The 25,732-nt window shown below is 49.4% G+C and overlaps 1 pseudogene; it reads left to right on the forward strand.

Moving 5' to 3' along the window:
* Positions 1-762: 762 nt before the first annotated feature.
* Positions 763-4,985, forward strand: LOC134555756 (Fc receptor-like protein 2; annotated as a pseudogene).
* The last annotated feature ends 20,747 nt before the right edge of the window (positions 4,986-25,732 follow it).

A 25,732-nucleotide genomic window follows, 5' to 3' on the forward strand; every position in this document is an offset into this window, starting at 1 on the left:
ACAGACCCAGAGCCCCTCAGAATCCACCTGTGGTGACTCCCAGGAAACCATGAGCTCCTTGGAGGGACAGCGAGGGGCCATGGGTCACCCCAAGATCTGAGGCGCCCAGGGAAGGAGCTGCAACCCATGGGCCCATCCAGGCACTGTGCATCCCTGGGACCCTCATTCCCCTGGGACCCCAACCATGGGACCTCCATTCCTTCTGCCTCCTCTCTCTGGGACCTCCATCCTGGCTCTGCTATTCGCCATGACCTCCATTCCCAAGGAACCCCATCCAGTAATTCCGGCCCCTGGAACCTCCTTTCCCCTGGGACCTTGATTTCCCCAGGACCCTCATTCTCATGGGGGCCCCCTTTCCCCTGCTACCCCCATCCCTTGACCACAAACCCCTGGAGGCCACGTGGTTCTGGCCACTCCTCCCCAAGTCTGAGTCCACCCAAACCTTGGGACCCACATTCCCATGGGACCCCATCCCTGGGACACCTAATTCCCCAGGACAACCATCCTTGACTCCCTACACCACCTCAGCCTCCAAATTCTGGCAACTCCATGTCCCCACCCTGTCCCACCATCACTCCCATGTACCAAGAGGTGCCCACCCAGCCCCCATCCTCTCCCTACCCTGCCCCCAACACGGGCAACCAACGCGTGGGAACGAGACCTGACCTCGCTTCCTTCCCCTTTGGCTGAAGGGCGGTCACACTGGGGACAAGTGCCCCCAGAACAGAGTGACAGCCAGCCTGGATGGCCGGGGACATGGGGATGGCTGGGAGGGTGGCACTGCTCCTGTGGGGTGAGTACCCTGGGCACAGGCCTGACACTCTGGGGATGGGCCCTGGTGAGGCAAAGATGGGTGGGGAAGGGGCACAGGGGGGCTGCAGGTTCCCCTGAGGTCCCCAAGGCCAGCAGAGCCTGTCCATGGATGTGACCAGGATTGTGGGATGGCTTTGGAGAATAGAGAGGGGAGACAGGAATTGGAGACCTGGGATTTGGGGACAGCAACAGGAGGGTAGAGATATGGGGACAAGGATGGGGTGAAAGGAACCTCAGAGCTGGGGCAGCAGTGGGGACAGGGGCACAGGGATGCAGGGACAGGGACAAGGGCCACGGACCATGCTGATGGGGCATGGGGACAGGAGCCATTGGAATGGGATCACGGGCATGGGGCCATGGGGATGTGGCTGTGGGGACAGGTGCTGTGAGGATGGTGGAGGTGACCTGTGCAAACATGGGGTGTCCACAGTGTCCCCATGTCCTGCCTCAGCCCAGGGTGACCGAGGTGTCCCCGTCCTCAAGACCTCCGTGATACACCAGTGTTCCACTGGGGACAGTCTGGGCACAGACATCACACCTCATCCCCCTGGTGCCTCTGTCCCTGCGGTGCCATCCCCACCCAGTCCTGTCCCTTCTCCCTTCCAGCCCAGACCCTCGGCCTCGCTGGTGAGTCCTCGGGAGATGCCGTGTCCCTGCCCTGCTCTCCCCAGGCCTGTGCTGGCCCTGCCAGCCTGGTGTCCCCTGTCACCCACAGGTGCCCAGAACACCCAGCTCCTGGTGGAGCCCCCCTGGACACCGGCAGTGCCGTGGGACCGGGTGACACTGACCTGCCAGGGCTTGGGGACCGCCGGTGCCACCACCTGGTACAAGGATGGGCGGCGCTGGAGGCAGAAGGGACCCGACCGCCTCATTGTCACCGAGAGTGGCACCTACACGTGTGACAGACCCGGCAGTGGGCTCAGTCCCCCTGTGACAGTCTTAGATGGTGAGGAAGATTTGCGTGTCCCCAGCATGGCACCTGCAGGACTCCGGGGTCTCTGGGCGGGCTCCGCTCCATGGGTCACCCCCTGGTGTGACCAGAGCCCGTCCCCTGCACACAGGGACATCCCAGAACATCCCAGTGCAGGGGGACCCTGTTTGTGGGATTGGGGACCCCTGGTGTGCTGGGTGTGACTCAAGGAGGGTTCCGTGTGAAAATGGGACACCCCGGTGTGACAGGACTCCCTTGTCCCACAGGCCCATTGGTGCTGCAGGTGCCAGCATGGCCACTGCTGGAGGGGGACACAGTGACACTGCGCTGCCGGTGCTGGAGGGACACGTCGGTCACCACGGTGAGATTCTACCGTGGGGACGAGGAGGTGAGGGAGTCCCTCAGCGGGACCGAGCTGTCCCTGTCCCCTCTGCGGCTGCACCACAGCGGCCGCTATCGCTGCAAGGGCTGGGTGAACTCCAGGGTGTCAAGGGGGTGGCAGGAGTCGGCGCCGGTGACAGTGACAGTGCACGGTGAGCACCCCACACCTCACCCCTCAGCACCCCCACAGCCCCTTGACAGCAGACTCGGGGTCACAAATCCCCCTCCCCTCTCTTCCCAGAGCTCTTCACGGTGCCGGTGCTGGAGGGTCCCGCCGAGCCCATCGAGGGGTCCCACCTCAATCTCAGCTGCCTCAGCAGCCCCAGCCCCCTGCGGCCCCGAGCCCCCCTCCTGCACCTCTTCTACCGGGACGGGCAGTGCGTGGGGGGCCCGCAGGGGTCCCCGCAGCTCCTGGTGCCCGCCGTGGGGGTCTCCCACTCGGGAAATTACAGCTGCCAGGTGCGCTCCGAGGGGGGGGGCGTGCGGAAGAGCAGTGCCCGGCTCGGCGTCACGGTGCGCAGTGAGTGCGGGGATGGGCACGGGGAGCCCCCACAGCCTCCCCGGGCTCCACAGCCCTGCTTGGAGACCCCCATTACTGCCCAGACCCCCATCCGTGTCACAGGTCCCCCTCCTTGCTGGGTCTTCCACCAGCTACCCCAGCCCTTAGGTTGGGTTCCCCCATCCTACCCATTAAACTTTTTCCCCATCCCCCCGTTCCCTGCTCGGCTCCATCTCTCACCAGGCCCCTTCAGCCGTCCCTGAATCAACCCCACCCCTCCCTGATCTCTCTCCCCACAGTCCCCAGGTCCCGTCATCTCCTCCCTGCTGTCCCCCCATTCCCTCTCCAGATGTCCCCTCCCTGAACCCCTCGTCATTCCTTGGGGTTCCTTTCCAGCCACCCTCAGTTCTGTGCCCCCTCTTCCTCTCTGCCGTCCCCCTGCCCCTCCCCATTTCCCCTCCATGTCCCTCACTGTCCCTTGATCTGTTCTCCCCCCCCCGCAGGGGTCCCGCTCTCGGGGGTGTCCCTGTCAGCACAGCCCCCCGGGGGACAGGTGGCACTGGGGGACCGCCTGGTGCTGAGCTGCGCGGTGGCCACAGGGACAGGTCCCCTGTCCTTCACCTGGCACCGGGGGGGCTCAGGGGCACCGCTGGGCACCGGCCCCCACCTGGAGCTGAGCCACGTTGGGGACAATGACAGTGGCCACTATCACTGCCGGGTCAGCAATAGGGACAGCGTGGCCGAGAGTGTCCCCCTGAATGTCACCGTCCTGGGTGAGCAGGACACTCGGGCTAGGGGTGACCCCACCCATGGCACCCCCATCCCACGCCCGGTACCAGCCCTCTCTCTGTCCCCACAGTGCCTGTGGCCAATGCCACCATCACCCCCGGTCCCCTGTCACGCCAGGTGCACACAGGTGACCCCGTGACCCTGCGCTGCTCGGTGCAGGTGGGCTCAGCCCCTGTCACCTTCACCTGGCTGCACAATGGGCAGGAGGTGGCCAGGGGTCCCGTCCTGGAGCTTGGGGACGTCGATGTGGGACATTCGGGCACCTACCAGTGCGTGGCCACCAACCAGCTGGGACAGGATGGGCACCGCGTGTTCCGGGCACTCAGCCCTGAGCTGGCCCTGGAGGTGACACCTGCCTCACTCTGGGTCACAGGTGAGGTGACACGGGGTCCCTGAGTTTTTCACGACCCCTGGAGTTCTTGGTGACCCCATTATGTCCCCATTTGTCCCCATCAGTGGCTGTGAATGTCGGCAGGACCCTCCTGTTCCTGGTCCTGCTCCTGGCTGTCATTGTGGGCTGTCACTGCTGGCACCACCTGGGTGGGTGACAGTGGGGGGGAATGGGGTTCCTGGAGTGCGGGGAAGCCCCCAGAATGGGTGTAGAGCCCGGGCAGCCCCCAGGGCCCCTTAGCTGTGGGAAAGTGAGCCCACAGTGACCTCCGCTGGGAGTCCTGGGGGATTTGGGAGGAATTTGTAGGGTCTTGGTTGGGTTCCAGGGGAATTTCTGAGTGAGCTTTGAGGTACATTGGAGTAGCACTGGAGCTTCTGGAGGGTTTGGGGAGCTCTTGGACGACCATGCAAGGATGTTGAGGGATCTTTCAGGCATCCTGGTGGTGTGTGGATGGTACCCCTCCCTGCGGGGCTTAGGATTCTGGGGCTCAGAGGATCGGGGACACCAAGAAGTTTGGGGGCACTATGGTGATGCAGATGTTCTGGAGGGTTCATGGGTGCTTGGAGTGTCTGGGAGGAATCTGGGGTCCAGTGGGGATTTGGGAGTCCAGTGGGGATTTGGGAGTCCCATGGATGGTTGGAGCTGCCAAGGCGCCAGGAAGGTTCAGGGGTTCCGGGGTCCCCACAGTCACCCCCTCCCCTTTCTCTTGCAGCAGCCAGGAAGCTCCAGGACAGGTGAGTGGGGGGCTTCAGCCGGGATTCCCCTTTTCCTCTCCCCAGACACCCCTTGGACCCTCCTCATCCCCACAGGACTCCCCCAGAGTAGGGGGCATTGCTGGATCCCCACATCGTGGGCACCGAGCCGGCAGCGGGTGAGTACGGGGGGGACAGGGACACGTCACCCACCGGTGTCACCCCCCACCCAGGTTCCCACAACTGGTGTCACTTCCAGGGCTCCCACAAGTGTCCCCTGACCCTGCCTCACCTTGGGATCCTCAAGTGATCAATGTGGAGCTGCCGGGACCCTACAAGGGACAGCGGGACCCCAGCGACATCTACAAGAATGTGCTGTGACACTGGGGGCACTGGGGGACATCAATTCCCCTCAGGGGTCCTTTCTTCTTCTTCACAGCACCCCACGGAGCTCCTCATTCCCTCACCCAGTGCTGGGCACGCACATGACCCTTTTCGCTCTTATTGTACCCAAAATGCAGCTTTTTGATTAAACTGTATGAGAAACAAATCTCACTCTTTAAAAGTTTTTAATGTTTAAGAAGGGATAAAGGGGACAGCAGACAGCTTGCTGAGTGCTTGGCAACTGCCAGAGGCACACGGTTATCTATAACAGTTCTTCCCATGTAACTTTTGATTGTATTGGTGAAATACATATTCAAGAAGATTATCCATATTCAAACATTCTTTCCAGTTTATGTGTTCTGGGAATTCTTTTGCTTGGCTTGACCCTTGACTCGTTCTCTTAAAGTACGTGCCTGTGCTGAATTTACCACCTTCAGCCACTGCCCAGGAGAACCGTCATGCCCTCTGCAGACCTGGGACCATGGTTGTCACCATGAGATTCTCCTAGTTTTCTGAGCGTTCATATTAAAGTAGAAGTGTGCACCTTCTCACTCTCTTCTCATATGAACAAGGAGATTGTGAATTGTAAATATTACCATTGTTTTCACATTCCTCTCCAAGGAGAGGAAAGGTTGTGTGACACTCCCTTTGACCGATGTGGTTGAGAGGCGGGAATACCACCCTCCAATCCATGATCACCTTTCAAAAAGTATAAAATAAGAAGTAATAAACAAAGGGCAGAGATTTTTCTCTGCTGATGCTGCTCTCCCAAATTCTGACTCCGTGTGTTACTTGAGCGTGGCTAACAGCAACAAATGGTGACTCTTTGCACAGATGAAACTTGAAAAGCACTAATCCTGTCTTAAGTGAGACAAAAGGGCAGAGTGAAAACATGTAGAGAGACAATATGAAGATATCAAAGTCAGTGAAGGAAGAGTTGAATATTAGCTGGAAAGAGAAGGAGAAGATGCCTTCGCTTTAGGCTGAAGGTCTTTTGTAAGCCATGGTAATGTACTATGATGTACTAGAGTATCCCTCTAAGTCATGGAAGGCATAGATGGGGAGATGAGAGTGTTCAAATTGTAGATCTGAGCCAAGGCATTTGTGGTGAACTATGTAAATACTGACGTAGTTGTGATCTTATGAGAAGCTTGACCAGAGAGAGAGAGATGAGCTGAAGTTGAAGACCTGTCCACAGAGAGAGAAAAGGTCTCTGTTCCTAGAGATGAAGAAAGCCTTTGCTTTTGAAATGTTCATCTTTAAAATGCTACCCCATGAGTTTACATGTCCCATTGTGCAGCTGTGGGAAGGCTGTGTGATATGGGAGGGACTTCACAAATGCAGAGTTTCGGGTGAGTGGTTTTGTAAGAATTAAAAAGCCACAAGAGAACTGTTCTTTCTTGTGGGGAAGTTTCCTTTGCAGACCAAAAGAGACTTTTCTCTTGGAGAGAACTGATGAGAGACTATTTCAGAGGCAGTACCTGACCTAAAGTCTAATTTTGGTCTCTGCATGTTGTCAGAGAGAAAGAAACGAGTTTGTGGGGAAGAGAGGAAGTGTTTTGAAGGTTTTATTCTGGTTCTTATTATTTTTTTGTCTCTCCTGTAGTTCTGTGAATAAATCTGTCTTTATAGCCTTTTCAGTTTTGAGCCTGCTTTCCTTTTCTCGTAATCTTATCTCACAGCAGAAAAAAGAGTAAATAATTCTGGTGGGCACTCAAACCACTACACTAATTGGTGCCATGATGCAGATACAGAAATTGGCGAACCTGAAACCACTACAATGCCTTACTGCTGATGAAATGATTTTTTTTTATTTCTTCACAAGGCCCCCTGTTCTGTGGTTTGACAGATCTTGGTAACGGAAGAGTCGGTGGTAAATTTCTCTTTGCATTCTTTCTTTTGATGTTTATTGGTTCTTTTCAGTGTTATCATACAGCTAAGATACTCCACCAGTATATTAAATCAACATTAGGGCTATTTCACAAAATTATCAGAGTTATTCTCACTGTTGTCAGTTAGTTACACAAATACAGGCATCAGCTACTTCTGCAACAGATAATGTTCTAATGCACAGTACACAGTCTCTATTTCAATATTTCGCAGGGGTCTAAACTAATATATTTATCACACTAAAATATAGAATCTACACAGGGATTAGGGTAAAAAGGCTGATAAATTCTACTGTATCAAAATTAGTTAAAACCTGATTACAAACTATATTATATCAAACTAATTTGCAAAAGCCAGTGTAATAGCAAAAGCCTATGACTACATAGTTATTTTTACCAGGGGGAAGGTGTATTGAAGGATTTATTCGACGTCTCCTTATTCTGCTCTGATTTTGTCAGCAATACCGTCAATTCATATCTCTAATTGCAATGCTGTTTTGCCCATGACAGGATTTGATGAGTGATCTCTCCTGGTCCTTGTCTCAAACCAGGAACCCTTTGCTGAAATTTCTCTCCTCATCCAGGGGTGGAGGGCAGTGAGAGAGGCTTTGGTGGGCGCAGGGCATCCGGCCACTGTCCACACACGGCAAGGCAGGAAGGAGGAGGAGGGCCCTGGTCAGGTTGTTGAGCAGATGGGTGTGGGATTTGCAGCATTTCTGGGGCTCTCTCAGCCCTTGCTGAGAGGGACAAACTGATCAGTTGCTGCATTTCCGGACTGGTTCCCTCACAGCTGCCCATGCACGGGGGTTTCCAGCCAGCCCTGCTCTGAAAACCATCAAAGGCCCTCACACAGCCACTGCTTGGGCTCCCATTGGCTTTTGTGCTTCTTGCAGGGCTGAGCAAGCCACAGGCAGGCCTTTTTCCCCCACACAATTCTCACCTTTGCAGCAGCTCTAAAGCTGCCACAATCAAAGCCAAGGGGGCAGGGGGGACCCTCAGGTCCTGGCTGCCACCTGGGGCTGGCCAGAGCAGGGCTGGCCAGTGCCCATCCCTGTGCAGTGGGGCTGGGCCATGGCTGGGCCCCACACTTGGGTGGCCAGTGGCTTCAAGGAGGAAGAGTTGTGGAGCTCCTTCCTGCCTGGGGCTCCATTCCCCAGCTGCTGTTGTTGGCTCAGACCCTGCAGAGGACCAGCAAGAATGGAGAAGTCTGCAACAGGATTTCTCTCAAAACCCAACAAATTCAAAGGGTCCCAGGCCCTCAGGACAGAAACACCATTGGGGATATAGATGGGATCAGGAGAGAGCAGGGGCAAGCCCCAACAGTTTCAGCCACTACAGATCTGGGGAGTCTCAGCCCCACAGCTGTAATTTGGAGCCAAATCAGCCTTTTTTTCCAAAGGGAAAAAGGTGTAGTTTTCCATCGCAGTGCTGGGGCACAGGGGGCAGGTAGGTCATTGGGTGTAGTGGACAGAGGGAAGATGTTTGGGAGTGTCACAAGTGTTTCAGCTGGAGGGTCTTGTCTGTCCCCTGGTTCCCAGCTCTGAGATGCGTTGAGGGATGGGGGACTGGGGCTGTTATGGGGGGTTGTGGGGGTGTCTGTGCCCTCCCCAGCTGACAACAACCTTCTGTAACCCCCTGTACTGTAAACCCCGGGGGACTTCTCACCCACAGCCCCTATGATGTCATATTGCCATCCCATGATGTCACAGCCCACTCTGATGTCACACATTTCCTTTCTATGATATCAGAGTCTGCACAAGGAATCCTTGGCACTGATTCTCTCAGGGGAGGGGATTTCAGGCAGCCCAAAGGGCATCGTTGAGCTTTGGCGGAGCTGCTGGGCAGAGGCAATTCCACAGCTCAATCTCTGCCCTGGGATCTCCCAGGACCCTTCTGCTGTGGGGCTGCTGAGGGTGCAAGAACAACTTCTCTTGGGAAGGGCAAGACACACCGTGAGATTTTGGCTGGTGCTGAGGGGCTGGGCTTGGCTCCCCTCTCTCTCTCTCTTGCTGCTGGCACTGGAGGTGGGGCAGTGCTGCTGTTGCCCTGGGGACAATTGGCTGCCACCTCGGAGTCCCACCCTTCCCTGCTTCTCCTATCATGAGTTAGGCTTTGTTCATAAGAGCAGCCTTTGAACTGGGACATTTCAACACCCAATCTCAATGGAAAGGACCCTCACCATATACTCAGGTGCCTCAGGGGAGAACCTGGCATCCAGAGCCTCTTTCCCATCTCAGAGGATGCATTTCCTGGCTGTGTGCAGCAGCTGTTTGCAGGAGCCCAGGTGTCCCTGTCAAGCTCCGCTATTTTCTGCCGCTGCTTTGGGCTTTTTGCTACACTTTAATCTGCCACACCTGTCCCACCCGAGCCCTGCAGCTCCTGCTACAGCTTCGGAATCTTTGCTACACTTCCTTTGCCACCCTGCCCTGAGCCTCCCCCCGCCGTTCCAGCTGCCACTCCCAGGGTTCCCGCTGCAGTCCATTTTGCCATCTGGAGTGTCACTGTTCCCTGCTGCCTCCCACCCCATCAGGGAGGAAAGGAAGCTTCTCTCTCTCCAGCCGGTGGAGTCTCCGCTAACCATGGAGAAAGACGGCCGAGCCTGCGCCACAGCGCCCCCTGCAGCCGCGGGGGAATCATCGCACCTGCCCTGCCCAGCCAGGGGCCACCAGCGCCCCTGCCGGCCGTGCTCGGAACTGCACCGGAGGGGAAGCAGCTGAGACAAGGCTGGGCCTGGGTTTGTGCTTTTGTTTGTTGTTGCTGGCGGTGTTGTTGTTTTTTTGTCATATTATATATATTCTAGTAAAGAATTGTTATTCCTTTTCCTATATCTCTGCCTGAAACCCCCGTAATTTCAAAGTTATAATACTTTGGAGGGAAGGTTTCATATTCTCCATTCCAAGAGAGGTTCCAGATGATGTCTTCCTTGGCAGACACCTTTCAAGCAGGATACTATCCATTTGTCCACAGAGGGCACGGGACAGTTTGTCTTGACATGGAGCAGCATCTAGAGCTCCTGGAACTGACTGGAAACTCAGCCCCACCCTGTGCCATGGGCTCATTCTGGCTGCCCTGGAAAAGTGGAAGGCTACAGAACACCCACAGGGTCTTGATGACATCAGCGTGTGGGGAACACAACACAGGAGGGCTTTGGGACAGGGGAGAAGAGAATCCAGAGCCTCTTGAAGGCCACTGTGGCCATCAGAGCAAGGAAGGTCAAGGGCGCTGACAGGTTCCTCTGGTGGAGGAAAAGTGCTGGGGAAAGTGTCCAGGCTTTGTTCCTTTTGGGGAGCTCTCCCTGCCAATTTTTCCTTTTGTGACCATTTCGATTATGAACCTTGTTGCTGTTGCTGCTGTTTTTTTCTCTCATTGCTGTTTACAGGAAATTGTTCTTCTCTCAGCCCTTTGAGATCTTTGCCTTTTGTGCCTCCACTGCCAGGTGCTGGAGCAGCAGACCCTGGTTTTTAGTGATGTCTTGGTTTGAAAGACAGGTATCTGCTAGGAAGGGAGCAGGACCTCCCTAGAGATGGAGAATTCAAATCTCCTCCCTCCAAATTATTCTAATTTAGAAAATTAAAGGGGCTTTCAGGCAGAGGTATGGGGATAGGAATAGCAGTTCTTTACTAGTATATATGACAAAACAAACAAACAACAACTACAGCATCAATAATAAACAGAACAGGAACCTCGAGGGCTTTCTTTCACAAAAGCCTGGGGCAGTTTGACCTTGGTGCCCCTGCAGGACTCCGAGAGGCCGAGCTGGAAGGGAGGAAAGTCCCAGGCTGGTGGATGAGATCAGATGCACTGCGCTGGTAGCTGGAGCAGCAGGGGTGTCCCGGCAGGGCTGGGCAGGGCAGGGCTACAGAGTAGCAGGGGAACCTCAAAGCTCCGAAGAAGCAGCGGCGGTGGGGGGAGGGCTGGAGAAAATGAGCTCAGAATTCCTGGGTACATGAGCAGATGAAGGTAGATTTCCCAGGATGAGGCAGAGTGATGGCTGTGAACTCTTCCCACAGTGAAGGGCAGCTTGACTGTCTTCCTCGATGCTGAGAGCAAGAGTGAGCAACTGCCCGCCCAGCTCTTTTTTACGTTTCCTAAAGCTCACATTATCTCTCCCCTCTGAGGGAAGCTCCCGGAGACTCAAAACAATAGGTGTAGCCTTGTGCTGCCATGTCCTTTAACTACTCTCTTTGTTCTGGTTAAGTACTGTCGTTAAAGTTTCTTAGCAAATTATGGGAAAAAAATCTCTAAGTGAAAAAGAGGGTAATCTAACCCCCAACAAGCAACAACCCGGAATTGGAGAATCCCGTTCCTAAAGCCCTACAGAGCTGAATAAAGAAACACCATTTCTGCCAGTTTAACCAAAAAGCTGCATTTTGGTGCCAATGACAGGGAACTGAGTCCTGTATTCCCCTGTCACTGGGAGGAGAGATGAGGAGCCATGCGTGTACTGGGAGTGCTGAGAGGGGGATTGCAGAGCCACTGGGAGTACAGGGGTGCTGGGAGACAGAATGGGAAACACCTGGATCTACTGGGAGCAAGGGAGAGGCACTGGGAGGGGAGGCAGCCTCTGGGGCCACTGGGAGCACTGTGGGGAGGAAATGGGGAAGTCTCTGAGGGTACTGGGAGCACTTGGATGTGGAATGCGGAGCCACTGGTGGTAGTGGAAGGGGAGTGGGGAAGCCCTTGGGGGTTCTGGGGGCATGGGGAGCTCTGGGTGCCCTGTGCAGCCCCACATGTGACCCTCATTTGTGCCCACCTACCTGTGAATGGTGGGCACCCAAGGGAGCAGCGGGGGGGACTCACACACATGGCTGCCCATGGGTGGGGTCCTCCACTGCCCCCCAGTTCCCCCAGAGCCCCCCAGTGCCCAACCGTACCCCGAGTGTCACAGCACATTCCCATGGATGTCACTGAGTTCCTGCAGTCACCCACGGGGTCCCTGCAGCTCTGCGTAGGTCACCAGGGGATCCTGGAGCGCGGTGGCACAGGGGGACGCTGTGAGAGACACTGGCTGTGGGATCTGGGTGGGGGTGACACTCACGGGTGACGTGTCCCTCTGTGTGTGTCCCACCCTGTACTCACCCCCCATCTGCTTGGTGCTCACGACCTGGGTGTACCTGGGAGCACCTCCTCCTACTCTGGGTGGGCTGGGGGATCCGGGGGGGCCTGAGGAGATAAAGGGGATGTGTGGGGGGGGCAATGGGAGGTCTTGGGGGTTGAGCTAAAAGGGGAGAGTGTGGTTTGAGGCCTCCACTCACCTTTCCTGGTGCTTCCTGGCACCTGCAAAGGAAAGAGGGGAGGGGTAATTCTGGGGTCACCAAGGCCCCCTCAAGAATCCTGAAACCCCACTGGACCCTCAATTTCTCCCAGGACCCCTGAGCATCCCTGATGTCCTTCTGAATCCCTGAACCACCCCAGTGCTCTGGCCCCCCTGAATGGCCAGAAGTCCAAGCCTGGCAGGGAGAGGACCCCTCCAAATTCCCTCAGGATCACTGAAAGAACCCCCAGCATTCCTGCAAGACCCTCCAACACCACCCCAAATCCTTGAGGACGCTGAGCAAAGGTCCTGAGCACTCATTACTGCCCAAGTCAGGGGCTGTGGGTGCTGCCCACCACCCCCACATTCTAGGTGGCTCCCCAGGGCCCCTGTTGCCCCCATTGTCACCCACCCACCCATGGGGTTCCACCGGTGCCAGCCAACAAGTACACCCACGAGCAGGACCAGGAAGAGGAGGCACCCGCTAACCCCTGTGGCCACTGCTGGGGACACAAGGGACACGTCAGCGTCACCTGTCACTCCGGGGGTGCTGCATCCCCGAATACCCTTGCGCGGGGGTAGGTGTGCTGTATACAGAGGAGAAAGGTAATCTAAAGGTTCCCAATCCTCTTTTCACGCAGCCATTACAGGGTACAACTTAATTCGCACCCGCTCCCATAACAGGGCGTAATCATGCTCTTCAAATTCCCTCTTGTCCCTGCTCTTCACATAATCACTCAGAGCCTGACAAGTCCACTGCTTGAACGTGCCAAACACCGGCCAAATTAAATGCTCTCTAGTCTCCTTCCCTCCCCAGACCTCCATACAGAAATATACCATCTTTTCCTAAGTCTTTTTTCTCCTCATCAGACATGCATGCCAAGTCTCTAACATCCATCCCAATGGGCTTCCCCACAGGATTTCAGGGACACTGATCTTTCATCTCACTGAATCCCCTTCACTCTTGCTCAGGTAGGATCCCATCCTCCCTGCTTCATGTCCTCCCGACCCTGAATATAACACCGTTATACTCAGTACTTTTCCAAGCCTCAGCTCGGTACCACCAAGTTACAACCCACGGGGGACTGTCCCGCAAGTGTTCACCTGGCAGTGAGCTCTCAATTCCCTTAAGCTGGACCTTCCCTGCTCCTGGCTAGAAGGGCTTACCAGTCCCGAACTCCTAAGGAGGTACCCTTTCCCTCCTAGCCCCCAGCGACCAACCCTGTTCCCCCGTCCCACCAAGGTTCGGGGTAACACAGAAAAAAAGTCGACAATCACTTCCTCCGTGGCTGACCACATCCCTTGCAGGAGCAGTGGAACTGCGGCCTTAGAGTCCCCACTCGTCTCATGATAAATCACGTCTCACTCACACACACTTGGTCTCCCCCCACTCAACCACGCAATACTCACAGCCTCCTATTCTTGCGTGGATTCTTCGTGCACGTAGATTTTTACAAGTGAAAAAAACACCGCAGTCCCAGAGACCCTTCTCTGGGTCTCCCCCGAGTTCCTGAGAACCCTCCCCGGCTAGCTAGCCTTTTATTTCAACCCTTTTTGATTGTGGTTTAAAATTTGGTTGGTTCGTCTTGGCCAGTTCTGTTCTGAAAAATCTTCCTGCTCCGCCAGGCCACAAAAACAGCGGGGCACCTCACAGAAACAGGGGGCTGCCAGTCCAAAAACTGGCCGCACACTTGGGCACCAAATTGTTACAAATGTTCAGCCAATTTTCCAAATTAATGAAGTAATTTTATTAATTTAAGAAAATATAGAACAAAATTTAAATAAACCAGCAATCAAAAGGACAATGCCGATTTACCCGGGATGGGCACTGGGTGAACCTCTGGCACAGCCTCTGTCGCACTGTGACTCCCCCTTGTTCATCCCACCCGCTCTGAGATCCCCTTATATAGACTTTATTTCACCGAAGGCTTTTCCAGTTCCACAGAATCATCCGTTGAACAGCTGTTTCATAAAGTCATTTTAGTTTTTTTACTCAGTCCCTCTCCCCGTTTAATAGGTTCTTCAGAGGAGAGATGAATACTAATTTCGGGGTTTTGGGTGGATGAATAGAGGTGTGTCTTCCTTCCATGCATGTGCTGAGATTCGTGTCAGCCTTCAGCCTTCAGGACTACTGAACCATCAGTAGTCCTTGTTGCCAGAAAAGAGCTGGCTCCCTCCTTAATGGCTGTGCTTATCTTCATTCCCTCCACCCAGCTACACCTTTGTCCTTTCTGAAAAGCAACTTTTACAAGCCTGGGCGTCCCTGTTTCCAGGGCAAAACCCTTGCTTATAAGTTAAATGTATTTTATACCCGTATTCTTAAAAAATATAACCTAAAAACATGAATTATCCCTGGTCATCTATAACACAGTGCATTTGGAGACTGCTCAGAGTGAATTGGTCACATACTGTGGGCAACAGTACTGCTGGTATAACATGGAGCAGCTGACCCAGGTTATGTTCCCCACGGAGTTGCTTCCATTATTTCAGTGGGCACCAGCACCTATTTCTATCAAGACAGACTCATCCTATGATGCTTGGATGTGCTGAAACCATGTCTGTACCAGAGTGAAAGGGATTCCTGGGTCATGATGTCCAGCTTCAGCTGCTTTGACAATCCCTGCATATTTCCAGGTCTTTAATAAATTACATCTCAGAGCTAGGCTTTCTGTCCTCTTTTGATTGAGGAAGAAGGAAATAAGAGTGCAGGGGACTTTAGGTGGTGAAAGTTCACTTCTTGATTAGAATTCAGCACAGCTGTGGTCTCTTTGTCATCAGTTACTTGCATGATGCTGATGCACAGATTTTACAGCAATAAATGAGATATAACAGCAGGTATGTGTGGGCTGGAAATAAAAATTAGACCTGGAATGAGAAAAGTATGATGGCTTTGGTGTATTTTATGCTTTAATGTGCTTATAATTGTTTAGAAACTTACCTTTTAGAACCATACAGACAAATAGAATAATGTAAGAGATGGGTTAGGTAGGATTCATTTTTGCTTATTTAAGGAAAATACATTACAATGACAACTATATTTGTGCTGATGATAGCTTGTTTTGTTCAGTATTTGATGTTTGTCCTCCTCCCTTTTTTCTTCTTTTTTAAACAAAAACACACCTAAGCTTAGAACTAGCTATTTGTAGACATATTTTTACCTTAGAGTAGGCAGAAGTCATAATTTTTACACTTGATTGTTTCCTGTTGCTATGGTTTTCGGACGGCACAGAAATAACAACATGACTCTCCATGATGGTAAAGATGAGAGCAAACTTTATTCTTCTACATTCTACTTTTATAGAGTAGTTCGGTACAAAGAACATGATTGGTTATTCAGCGTCTACACTCTTTAGTAAACATTTCTTTCCAGTAAACACGTTGGAAAAACACCACCTGCGGATGGTTTCTCACTTCCCAAGGTTTGTTTGAATTCCTCCTTTAGATTTCTCAGGCTAACATGAGAAAGTTGCTCGTCTGCCTTTCACACAGACACTAGCAGAGCCTGAAGCCTAAATTCAGACCAATGTCAGGCCCACATCTCCCCCTTTTAGCTTTTGCTGAGGGCGGCGTCTGTGTCTGTGTCCTCTCCTGCAGGGCCCTTGCAAGAGAAAAAAAGACAAACATGACACCAGAAGTCCCATTAGTAATCAACCAATTACTAAACAGAACTTTCATTGGGCACCAACTTAAATGGTCAGGGAAGTTCTGTGGCATTTGGTGTTGACCCTTCATAACCATGTCCATGCACCAGCATCAAGCTTAGCTATTTACTAATTCTAATACAGAAAAAAACAAAACATCATTAGCCTGCTCAAAAATGGCAGTCTAATTTGTCAAGATCTATCACTCTAGGAATCATCCTTTCAGATAACAAGGGCTTTTTCTGCCTTTTAGCAAAGGACAGTGGTCCTTGCATCATACCTGCAACAGCAAACTGATTTAATTTTCCAATTATTTGGACAACCTGAGTTGACCCTTTTTTTTTTTTTTTTTTTTTTTTTTTTTTTTTTTTTTTTTTTTTTGAATGCAAAAATGCATGTGATGTTTGAAAGGGCAAAGACCCATTGCAGGATGTGCAGGACTGGTCCACTGGTCACTCAATTGGCCCATGATATCTGTAGGATGTCACCTAGAAAAAAAAAAAATGAATAATAAAATTAATAAAAATATCAATAAAAAGATATCTGACTCCAAAAAAATCTACATGATCCCAAAGACCAGAAAGGCAAAAACCACAAAGTGAAATAACAGCCCTTAATAACTACAAAACATACACCGAAGGCACGTGAAATATTACCTAAAATACAACTACATCTATGTAGGAAACTTAAATGAAACAACATCTACTATAAAATTAAAACACATGAAAAGAAAATGTCCATTGAGACAAGATGTTGATCCTTAGCATCACTGGATGTCTTCTTGAAGTCTGGAGCAGGGAGTGACTCGAGGATGATCGATGAAAACAGGACCATGCTGCTGACACAGGACTTCTGTTGTCTCCATAACTTCCAACCACATGGTCATCTTTGCAGTCTATATGACAGCCACTAAGGCTATGCAATGTCCCTTTTCACTCCTCAAAGGTGATGGGTAACACGACTGCTGAACCTGCTAATGATAAAACACAGGCACATCTTCTCCTTAAGTTAACAAACTTGTCAGGCTCCACTGCCCTAAACTGATAACTTGTCAGACTCCATTGTCTAAATTCAACAGCCAGGTTTCAGAATTACTTTTTCTTCAGGTTCATAACATAAATGTTACATTGTTGCCTGTTATCTTTTTGATAATAATTTTGATCAGCCCAGGAACTGCAAAAGCTGAAGTGCCTCTTTTCCAGTGACAACCTGTTCATCCTTCCCGGGCAGGAATTCCAGGTTCACCTCAAAGATCAATTCAGCTATTATATTTAAAGGTCAAATTGTTGAGTCAAATAACTCATATGTAATTTTTTGCTAAAACATCTGGGCAAACAGGCAATTCCCATCCAGAGAGAGCCAAGGCATGGCCAGTGCCCAGCTCTAACTGCAGAGGAATCCCTTACACCAATTTTAAAAACAAACTTCTTAAAAATCTTATAATAAGAAACTAATATGGTAATTGACACCTCCTAAATTTGTCAGGGTAGAGATGCTCTGAGCTCAGCAGGCTCTTGAGATGGTCTGTGACCAGGATTGGAACTGCATCCCAAACCGTCAGGACAGAGGAGGCATTCTTACAAACTCAGATAACCTTGTCTGGAAATCTGAAAATATTTAGAAAATCATGAATGCAAAGCTAGCATAGACAGCTAGAAAACAAGGAAAAATTCTTGGGTGACACGTGTCTTACAGGCAATTATAGACAAATAGCAAAGTACATGAGAAGAAGAAGCAGAAGCAGCAGCAGTAGCAGCAGCCGGCTGTAGAACTGTGATAACTTTATCATATCTGTGAATTCACATCAAATATCTTAAAAACTGAGATAACACTTAAAACTCATAACTGATGGTTATACTGTAGAATTATTAATAATACTTGTGTTATCTGCGAAAGGCAACAGAGGTTGCTTATTTGTTTTTTGTATTTCTTGTCATTTTTCTTCTATTATGAACAGGCATCTGTTCACAGAGACGCCTTGAGAAGAAATGTTTTGAGGGAGGGGGGGAGGGAAAAACCCAAACAAAATTCAACTGTCCCTCTAAAGGGAAAAGCTTCTGCTCACCTCAAAGGCAACGAAGCTATTTGGCCCTCCCTCAGTGGGGCTTTGGGGGCTCAAGGGCCCCAGGGCCGCCCCGCGGAGCTGGGGGAAATCCAAACAAACGTGGCCCCCATTTTTCTGTAAAGGAAAAAGCTTCTGCTCACCTCAAAGGCGACGAAGCTATTTGGCCCTGCCCTGAGTGGGGCTTTAGGGGCTCAATGGCCCCAGGGCCGCTCCGCAGAGCTGGGGGAAATCCAAACAAACGTGGCCCCCATTTCTATGTAAAAAAAAAAAAATTCAAGCGAAGCAACTCCCACAGCATTATCCGCTGTCTAGAGGAACGGCAAGTTCCTCGTGCCCTATTCGCAGCCAGCCGCTTGGCCCGCAGGGAAGGAGTGGGGGAGCGAACCCCGCCGCTCATGGCGGGGGGAAGGGGGAAAAGGAGCGAGGAGACCGCTCCTCCGTTCCTATGACGACTTGCTGTGCAAATTCACGCGGAAGGAAATAGGGGGGAAACGGAGAGGGGACAACGGAGCGGTGCTCGGCGGAGCTCAGCCCGCCGCCGCCCTGCCGCCGCCTGTCTCAAGCGGAGAGCCGGTGGCCCCCCTCACCGCCCTGGGGGGAAGGGGGGGGGGGAAAACCGAGTACGGAAAAACGAGAGAGGGAGATCTTGCAGCCGCTGCAGCGCCCTGGAGCAGGGCGGGAGAAAACCCGAGCGAGAGAGAGAGAAGGCAGAGAGATCGCATCCGTGCTGCCATGCCTCTGTCTCACCGCACCCCCCACCCCCGTACAAGGGAAAGAACAAAGTTAAAACACAGAGACACAAAGAAAGACAAGCCCTAAACTCACACAGGCAATCATAACAACAAGCACAGGTAACGTTAAAAGCATAAAACACTCATAAAGTGAACTTTTCGCCCTGAACACACAGAAGGATACAGAGGGATCAAAGGTTTTCGATCCCGGTCCCGTCCGCAGGCCAGATGCTGGGCCACGCCGAGGAGGAAAGGATCGTTGTGTCACACTCTGGGTCGGAATCCGACCAGCTGTATCTTGGACGGGCTAGCATCTTTTAAAGTCACGGTACAGACTAGTCGCAGTGGATGATAGCGCAGGAACCACTGCCAGCCATCCGTGGTATGAAGAAAGGAGAAGGAAAAGCCAAGGAAGCGCCGTCTCTGCCGGCCGGGAGAGGCTTACAGACGCTCGCTTTGATCTCGGCCAGACAGAACCGAAAAAGGTCGGGGGAGTGCTGGGCAAGCTGTCGGCAGCGAAGAATTCCAGCTGCTCTTGTCAGGAAAGGCACAAGCTGTCCTCTCTCAGGAGAGGGGTTCCCCAGGTTTTTCTGGAACCTCTGCCCGGCTGTCTTTTCTAGAAATTAAAGTCCAGCTGTGCTGGGTGCCGTCCGACCTGCTGTCTTTTGGCAGGATGGATCTTTTTCCATGGTCAGCAGGACCAGCATTCTTTAGAAAAAACGTGGAGATATTTCGCTTACCTCTCTGAGGAGGCAGGTAGAATTTTCAAGCTTTGCTGCATGAATCAGTCCCGGCTGCGCTGAACTTCTTCAAAACGTCAGGTCACCAGATGTTGCTATGGTTTTCGGACGGCACAGAAATAACAACATGACTCTCCATGATGGTAAAGATGAGAGCAAACTTTATTCTTCTACATTCTACTTTTATAGAGTAGTTCGGTACAAAGAACATGATTGGTTATTCAGCGTCTACACTCTTTAGTAAACATTTCTTTCCAGTAAACACGTTGGAAAAACACCACCTGCGGATGGTTTCTCACTTCCCAAGGTTTGTTTGAATTCCTCCTTTAGATTTCTCAGGCTAACATGAGAAAGTTGCTCGTCTGCCTTTCACACAGACACTAGCAGAGCCTGAAGCCTAAATTCAGACCAATGTCAGGCCCACAGTTTCCAATCCAGTATTATTTTTTCATAGCATTCTATGTGATTTGCGTGCAGTCCTCTGGCACCAGAGTGCAATGGAGGGATTCAGAAAAGCTTAATTATGTATATCATTTTTGACACCACCACACCTTCAATTTTCCTCCTGTAAATGATTGATGACATGTCAGAGTCACAAGGCAGGACACTCAGTACGTGTGTCTTTCTGCATTTTCCTTTAAATCCTTGGTGGAGAGGAAAAGACGTGTGGTTGCACAGAAGAAATAGGAACTGTTAAGCTGGTTCGCACGCAGTCATGGCGCTCCTGTAACTCCAACCTACAAGAAAAACCTTGGCAACAGCTAATGAAGGCATCGGCCAACAAAGGCAACATCTTTTAGTCATCACAGAGTTCCTAAGGTTAAATATAACTGCTCAATCTGATGCTTGCCGTTGGCCTCCCAGTGCAATGTGGTTGTCTAGCAGCTGCTGCTATTCCTCTGGAAAGGCAGAGACCTCCTGCAGATCACGACGACCACAAACTGCTGCATCAAGCCCTGACATGTGGCTCTATTTTCTCCCTTTGCATGCTGCTACTAAACAAACACAGTTCATGAAACCTTTTTCTCAGCAGAAGGGATCTGTTGTGGGGCTCTATGCCCCCCAACACTCTAAAAGGCTTTGAGGTGCTCTGACTGCAATACAAGCAAGACCTTTCCAAGACAGCAAACCACAACCCTGCTAAATGTCAGAATGTTGTACTTTGGCATGTCAGATTTCTGTTTTGCTGTGCACTGGTATTCAGTCTTGTTAATTACTTGAAAGCAATTAATGTAGTGATATTAGTGGATGTCAAGAGTAACAGTGCACTCTGGGATGGAGTAAGGAGCATAGAGAAAGCTTCTGCTAAAGCCCCTCACTCCGTGTGCTTCAGTGCAACGATTCAGTTTGTTAAATCGCTGGCTAACAGGGTTTATAAATACTGCAGCAGGGGGTGAGGCAGTGGGAAAGACAGGATTGCTGGCTCAGGATACAGCCCTGGCCGCTCAGATCCCATACTGCAGTGCAGTGCTGTGCTCTTCTTGTGCCACCTACTGACCAGTTCCTCCAGACTTTCAATGCAGAAAGGCAACATTTTCCAATTTATTTTTAAATGCAAGTATTTGGTGTTGGATTTTGCCCAAGCAATTAATAGCTGGTGAATACAGTCAGTCTTCATGCCTTGATAAGATGCTCTAACTTAGAGCTGAACCACCCTATCCTGCACTAGCTGGCTGAGTGCAAAGAGGATGGGATGGGATGGGATGGGATGGGATGGGATGGGATGGGATGGGATGGGATGGGATGGGATGGGATGGGATGGGATGGGATGGGATGGGATGGGATGGGATGGGATGGGATGGGATGGGATGATCTGTGTTACCCAGCATGTCAGGTCTGACAGTGCTTTCTCTCTTGAAATATGTAATACCCTGCTGAAATCATTACGATTGCCCAAACGTTCATAATCAGAATCTACCTGGAGAGTTTTCCCTCTGTCCATAGGTGCTTTCTGGGACATGGCTGAGCTATGGCAAGGGATTGACCTCTCATTCCCATTTCAGGGAGTGGTATTGAAATGCAGCCTTCAGGTCATCACCCATGCTAAGTGTTAATAGAAAAGCACTTTTCTTTTGGCTCTCCAACCCTCTGAAATTTGGAACTTACCTGCAGAATTAAGATAATACTTTCAACTTTTTTTTAATTAAAAGTCAAGGCAGTGGCTAAATGGATGTGTGTCTCTTCCCTACCTTGAACATTTCTGAAATGCTTAAAAGTGGAAAACATACCCTGTTCCTGTGTAGGTTTATCTGTAAGCTGCCCATTTGCATTTATCTTGGGTATATATTGTTGGCCTAACACTGTGAGTTACTCTGCCAGAGGTGAAACAGGGGTTTAAACAATGCTCCTAGGCTGAGTATTGTTTTTGTTCTGCAAATGTTTGTGACAGCCGCTGTCTTCCTCACTGTGGCTGTGGCAGTAACCTTCTGAAGGCTTGTGGTTAAAAGGAATGATTCCAGCCTTTGTGACGAGCTGGCTGAAACCTGTAAGGAGTAGCACATTGATACGACAAGGCTGGCATTGGGAATCTTGTGTGACTCTGGCATCAGTAAGTGATTTCTCCAGAACAGTACCATCAGAGGACTGTGCAGGCTGTAGTATTTGCCCCGTCAGACCAGGTCACTGTTGTTCTAAAGCTTCTCACAAGGAAAGGTGTGGTCAGAATGACACTTTTTCTACATATGATTTTAGATGACCACTTTGCTCTGGGTCCAAAGCAGCCTTGACCAGGCCAAGGCATGATGCTGGAGAAATTGCTTCCAGCTGAAGTTTTTTTCCTTCCACTTGTGCTCTCCTCCAGCTGCACATTTCACTGGGGCCATGACCTCAATGTGTATTTTGAAAAATATGTGGAAAACAAGCTTTCCATTTTCTTTGTTGCTAAATAGGCTGCCTCTTGCAATTCTTCATTAAATGGGAAGATGTGGCAGGCTTATTCACCCCATAATAAAAGCATGATGTAAATTTCATATACTCTTTAAATGGGAAGACAGAAAGACCATGGATAATTTTTTTATTTGGGGACACAATATTTTCTTTCTAATTATTTAAAGTTCAGTATGTGATCTTAATTAATGCTCTCTTTTTGCATTTTACTTGTTGGCCTGCAGGCAATTTCTTCCAAAATTAATTGGATTAATCATTCCAGAAATCTCAACTGGATGATCACATATATACTAAATATTTTTAGAAACTATTTCAAAGATTGGCAAGTCTTTGGATTTTGTTGCCAATAAACTTGGCACACCACTGTACACAGAGAAGTTTTTTTAGGTAGCTATGAGAGATTTCCTGTTCTGTGCTCAACTGTCCTGCAGGACCTGCCACAGAGCATCAAACGTGTAGGGTTTAGAAATCATATAATGTTTCCCATGTGCGTACATAGATTTGAGTCAGAAAAACTGCAGGAAGCTCACCTCTGGAAAAAAAAAAAGCTTTCAAACTAGGTTGCTGGCCCAGAATAACAGCAGGAGACATGACAGTCATACCTCTTGAAATATTTATCTTAGCTTTTTCTCATCAAACATTGAAAATACAGCTGCACTACTTATGGGTCAATAAATAAATGTTGTACTTCAGGCAAAATGCTGTCATTTTCTTAATTTTTTCCTAACCTTCATTTTTTTCCACTTGCAGAGAGTTACCCTGTGCAGTGAAACCAGTCCATTAAGCCAGGCTTTCAGGCTATCCAACCTTTCACAGGTGTGAGAGCTAAACCAGCTGCTAAACCCTTTCAGATGGATAAACTCAGGCTCTGGTTTTGCAAAGAAGGATCCCTAAAATAGGAGCTGCTGTGAGAGTGGGGTTCAAATGGAAGCTCCCAGTATGACTTTACTGTAGTCTTCCTCCTTAAAAAGGTGCACCCAAGCAGAAAACCAGAAAGTACACGGCAAATTTGTGTCTGTTAAGAACATTTGGAACACTTTATTAGAATGCTTTTATTAGATAAGTAGGTCTCACTCTAAGAGCCTCTTAATTAAGAATAAGTATGATTTGAAGTGATATCCATTCCCAAATTTTTTGAGCTCCTTTCAGTCTTTTCCTTTGAAGCCTGCTGCCTTACTTACTCTTTTAAAGTATCATTTTGATAGCCTCGTTAATCAACTTGTCTGTTAATTTCATCTCAAATTTCCTGGGTTTAGTGCTACTCTTTATTCTTGTAACTATTTTTTCTGTTCTTATTCCTTTAAAATATATGCTGATTGCTAACACATTGCTGTTTTCTCCAGCCCTGAGTATATTTTATTCTCTTTAATGTTATCTTTTGGCAATTATGACTCCTGTACCAAACACAGCACTCCAGGAACTTCTCAGGCCAGAAATGTATGTCTTTCTTTTTCAGAGTTATGCTTTTGCAAGCACCATGGCATGTAGTCCCATACCAGGGACTATGAGGGAAGTTCACACCCTGTTTGCATTTCAGTCTTTACAACTGACTTTCTATAGGTAAATTTATTTCCTTGGATTCAGAGTTCATATTTATATAATGGTGATTATTACTATGCTTCCAGAATTTTTAATAATATTCCGTAAAATAAGGAGTGGTTAATTACCTCCTATAATTATAGCATATTTGGTTACCTTAAACCAGAGAAAGAGGTGGCACTTAGTCTAATATTTTTAAAGATGAGTTATTATTTACCTCCCACTATCCCTTAAGGTAATTTGTTTTAATAATCCTGTCAGAAGGTGCTGCTCACCTCTTGGATAAGAATCACCACCTCTTGTGGCTAATATTATATGGAGTCCCAGTGCAGTCTTTTGCCTTCATGATTTCTGACTTTATGAATCTGATGGAGACCCTAATGGCAGGACTTAAAGTCAAAGAAAAGTCTAAGCCTGTATTCTAACCTATTGTATTTTCAAACTGAGGTTGCACAAGAGACCAGGCAGCAGACAAATGTGTTCAAATTACTCTATAGTTTCACAGATACTTTTCCTTCCCCTGGCTCGTGACTCAGATGCTTTTACTAACTGACTGCCTTAGAAAAGCAAGTCTGATGAAGCATTTCTGGGCATTGTTTTTGCCCCACCTCGCTCCCCTCTGAAACAAATGACTGTATAAAAATAATCATTTAGGCTTATTGCAGAGAATCAAAGACTTGAACTTGGTGCACTGCTGTGAAGGCACATCAGTGGTCATCCAGAAAATACAAACAAATCACTGAGTCTGAAAAATCATGTTTCAAAAGTAGTTTGCCTCAGTCCCACAGGCACATTCTTCTCCTTCTGAAATTCCAAAACCTTCAGGCTTCAAAAGCTGAAACTTGAAAATTATGTTCCAAATATTTGTAATAAAATTACAAAAAGAGACATCCCATGTCTCCAGCAGAGTGATAGTATTTGTATCATGATGTAAATAAATTGTGAGTTAGGCTTGAGTTTCTCTTCAAAATGAAGGCCCTGATCACAGCTTTATTGACAGCTTTCTGGTCTGAGACCTGGTTTGACATGTCACACAGCTTGCTCAGAGAATGACAAAAATTAGGATCAGAAGGGGCTTCTGGAGGGCATTTGATCTAACTCCATCTTCAGATTGGGGTCAAATGACATTCCTCAGGGCCCTTTCCAACTGTGCTTTGAAAGGTTTGTGTATCTTGGAACGATATGTGATGTCCAGAAGGGCTCCTGCACGAGCTAAACATTCATACAAAGCGTATTCATCCAAACTGTCAAGTCCAGAACAAGCATTGCCCTTTGCTTAGGAAAGAGGTTTGGATGAGTCTTTCAGCTCTTAAGTTCACAAAGGTTCATTAAAAAGTGATCTTAAAGCCCAGAAAGGAACAAAGCTCAAAAATCTGGGTTACTGTGACTCCATTTGTTGCAGGAGTTAAAGTGTCTGACATTGTCACTGTGGACAAATGGCTATTTACATCATTATAATGGCCACCCATGGAAAAGTCAGTGATTTTTTTTCCATGGGCATCTCTAAGAGATGACTTGTACTTTGGTAGAAGTTATGCACTCTGCATGAGTAAAATAGACTGAGTTTGACTCGGGTTAACACTTTCATTGCCAGCCTCCAGACAAGCCCAGTGAACTTTTCAGGAGCTGGAAGGTGATTTGCATTGTCTTTCTCACTCACTTATTTTTTTCCTTGGGCAAAGCTTTTGGCCAATACCTGAAGAAGCTAGACATACCCTCTCTGGCATCTCTGTTCAAAATTCACCTTTCCCATGCTGAAGTACAAATCATTCTTATCTGACACCACCTAAACTCTCAATGGATGAGTAGGAATGACTGTTTTTTCCCTCTTTCACTCTTATTTCCCAGCACGTCATCAGCTTTAACCCATTTTGCCTACTTGATACTTCTTGTCCACTATGTAGACACCAAGGGCATGAGGTGATGTCTAACTACCTTTGAATATTTTGTTAGTACAAAGCCTAGCACACTGAGTTTCTTGGAGTTGGTGCAATTTAAACAATAAAAATAAATAACCATATAGGAAGAAATGCCAGGTTGGAGTGAGAAGTGCTTCAAACTCATTCCACTTCCATATTCTTGAGCTAAAAAAGTTCTGAGCCATGTT

Source organism: Prinia subflava, chromosome 1 (assembly GCF_021018805.1).
Source record: "Prinia subflava isolate CZ2003 ecotype Zambia chromosome 1, Cam_Psub_1.2, whole genome shotgun sequence".
Classification (NCBI taxonomy): Eukaryota; Metazoa; Chordata; class Aves; order Passeriformes; family Cisticolidae; genus Prinia; species Prinia subflava.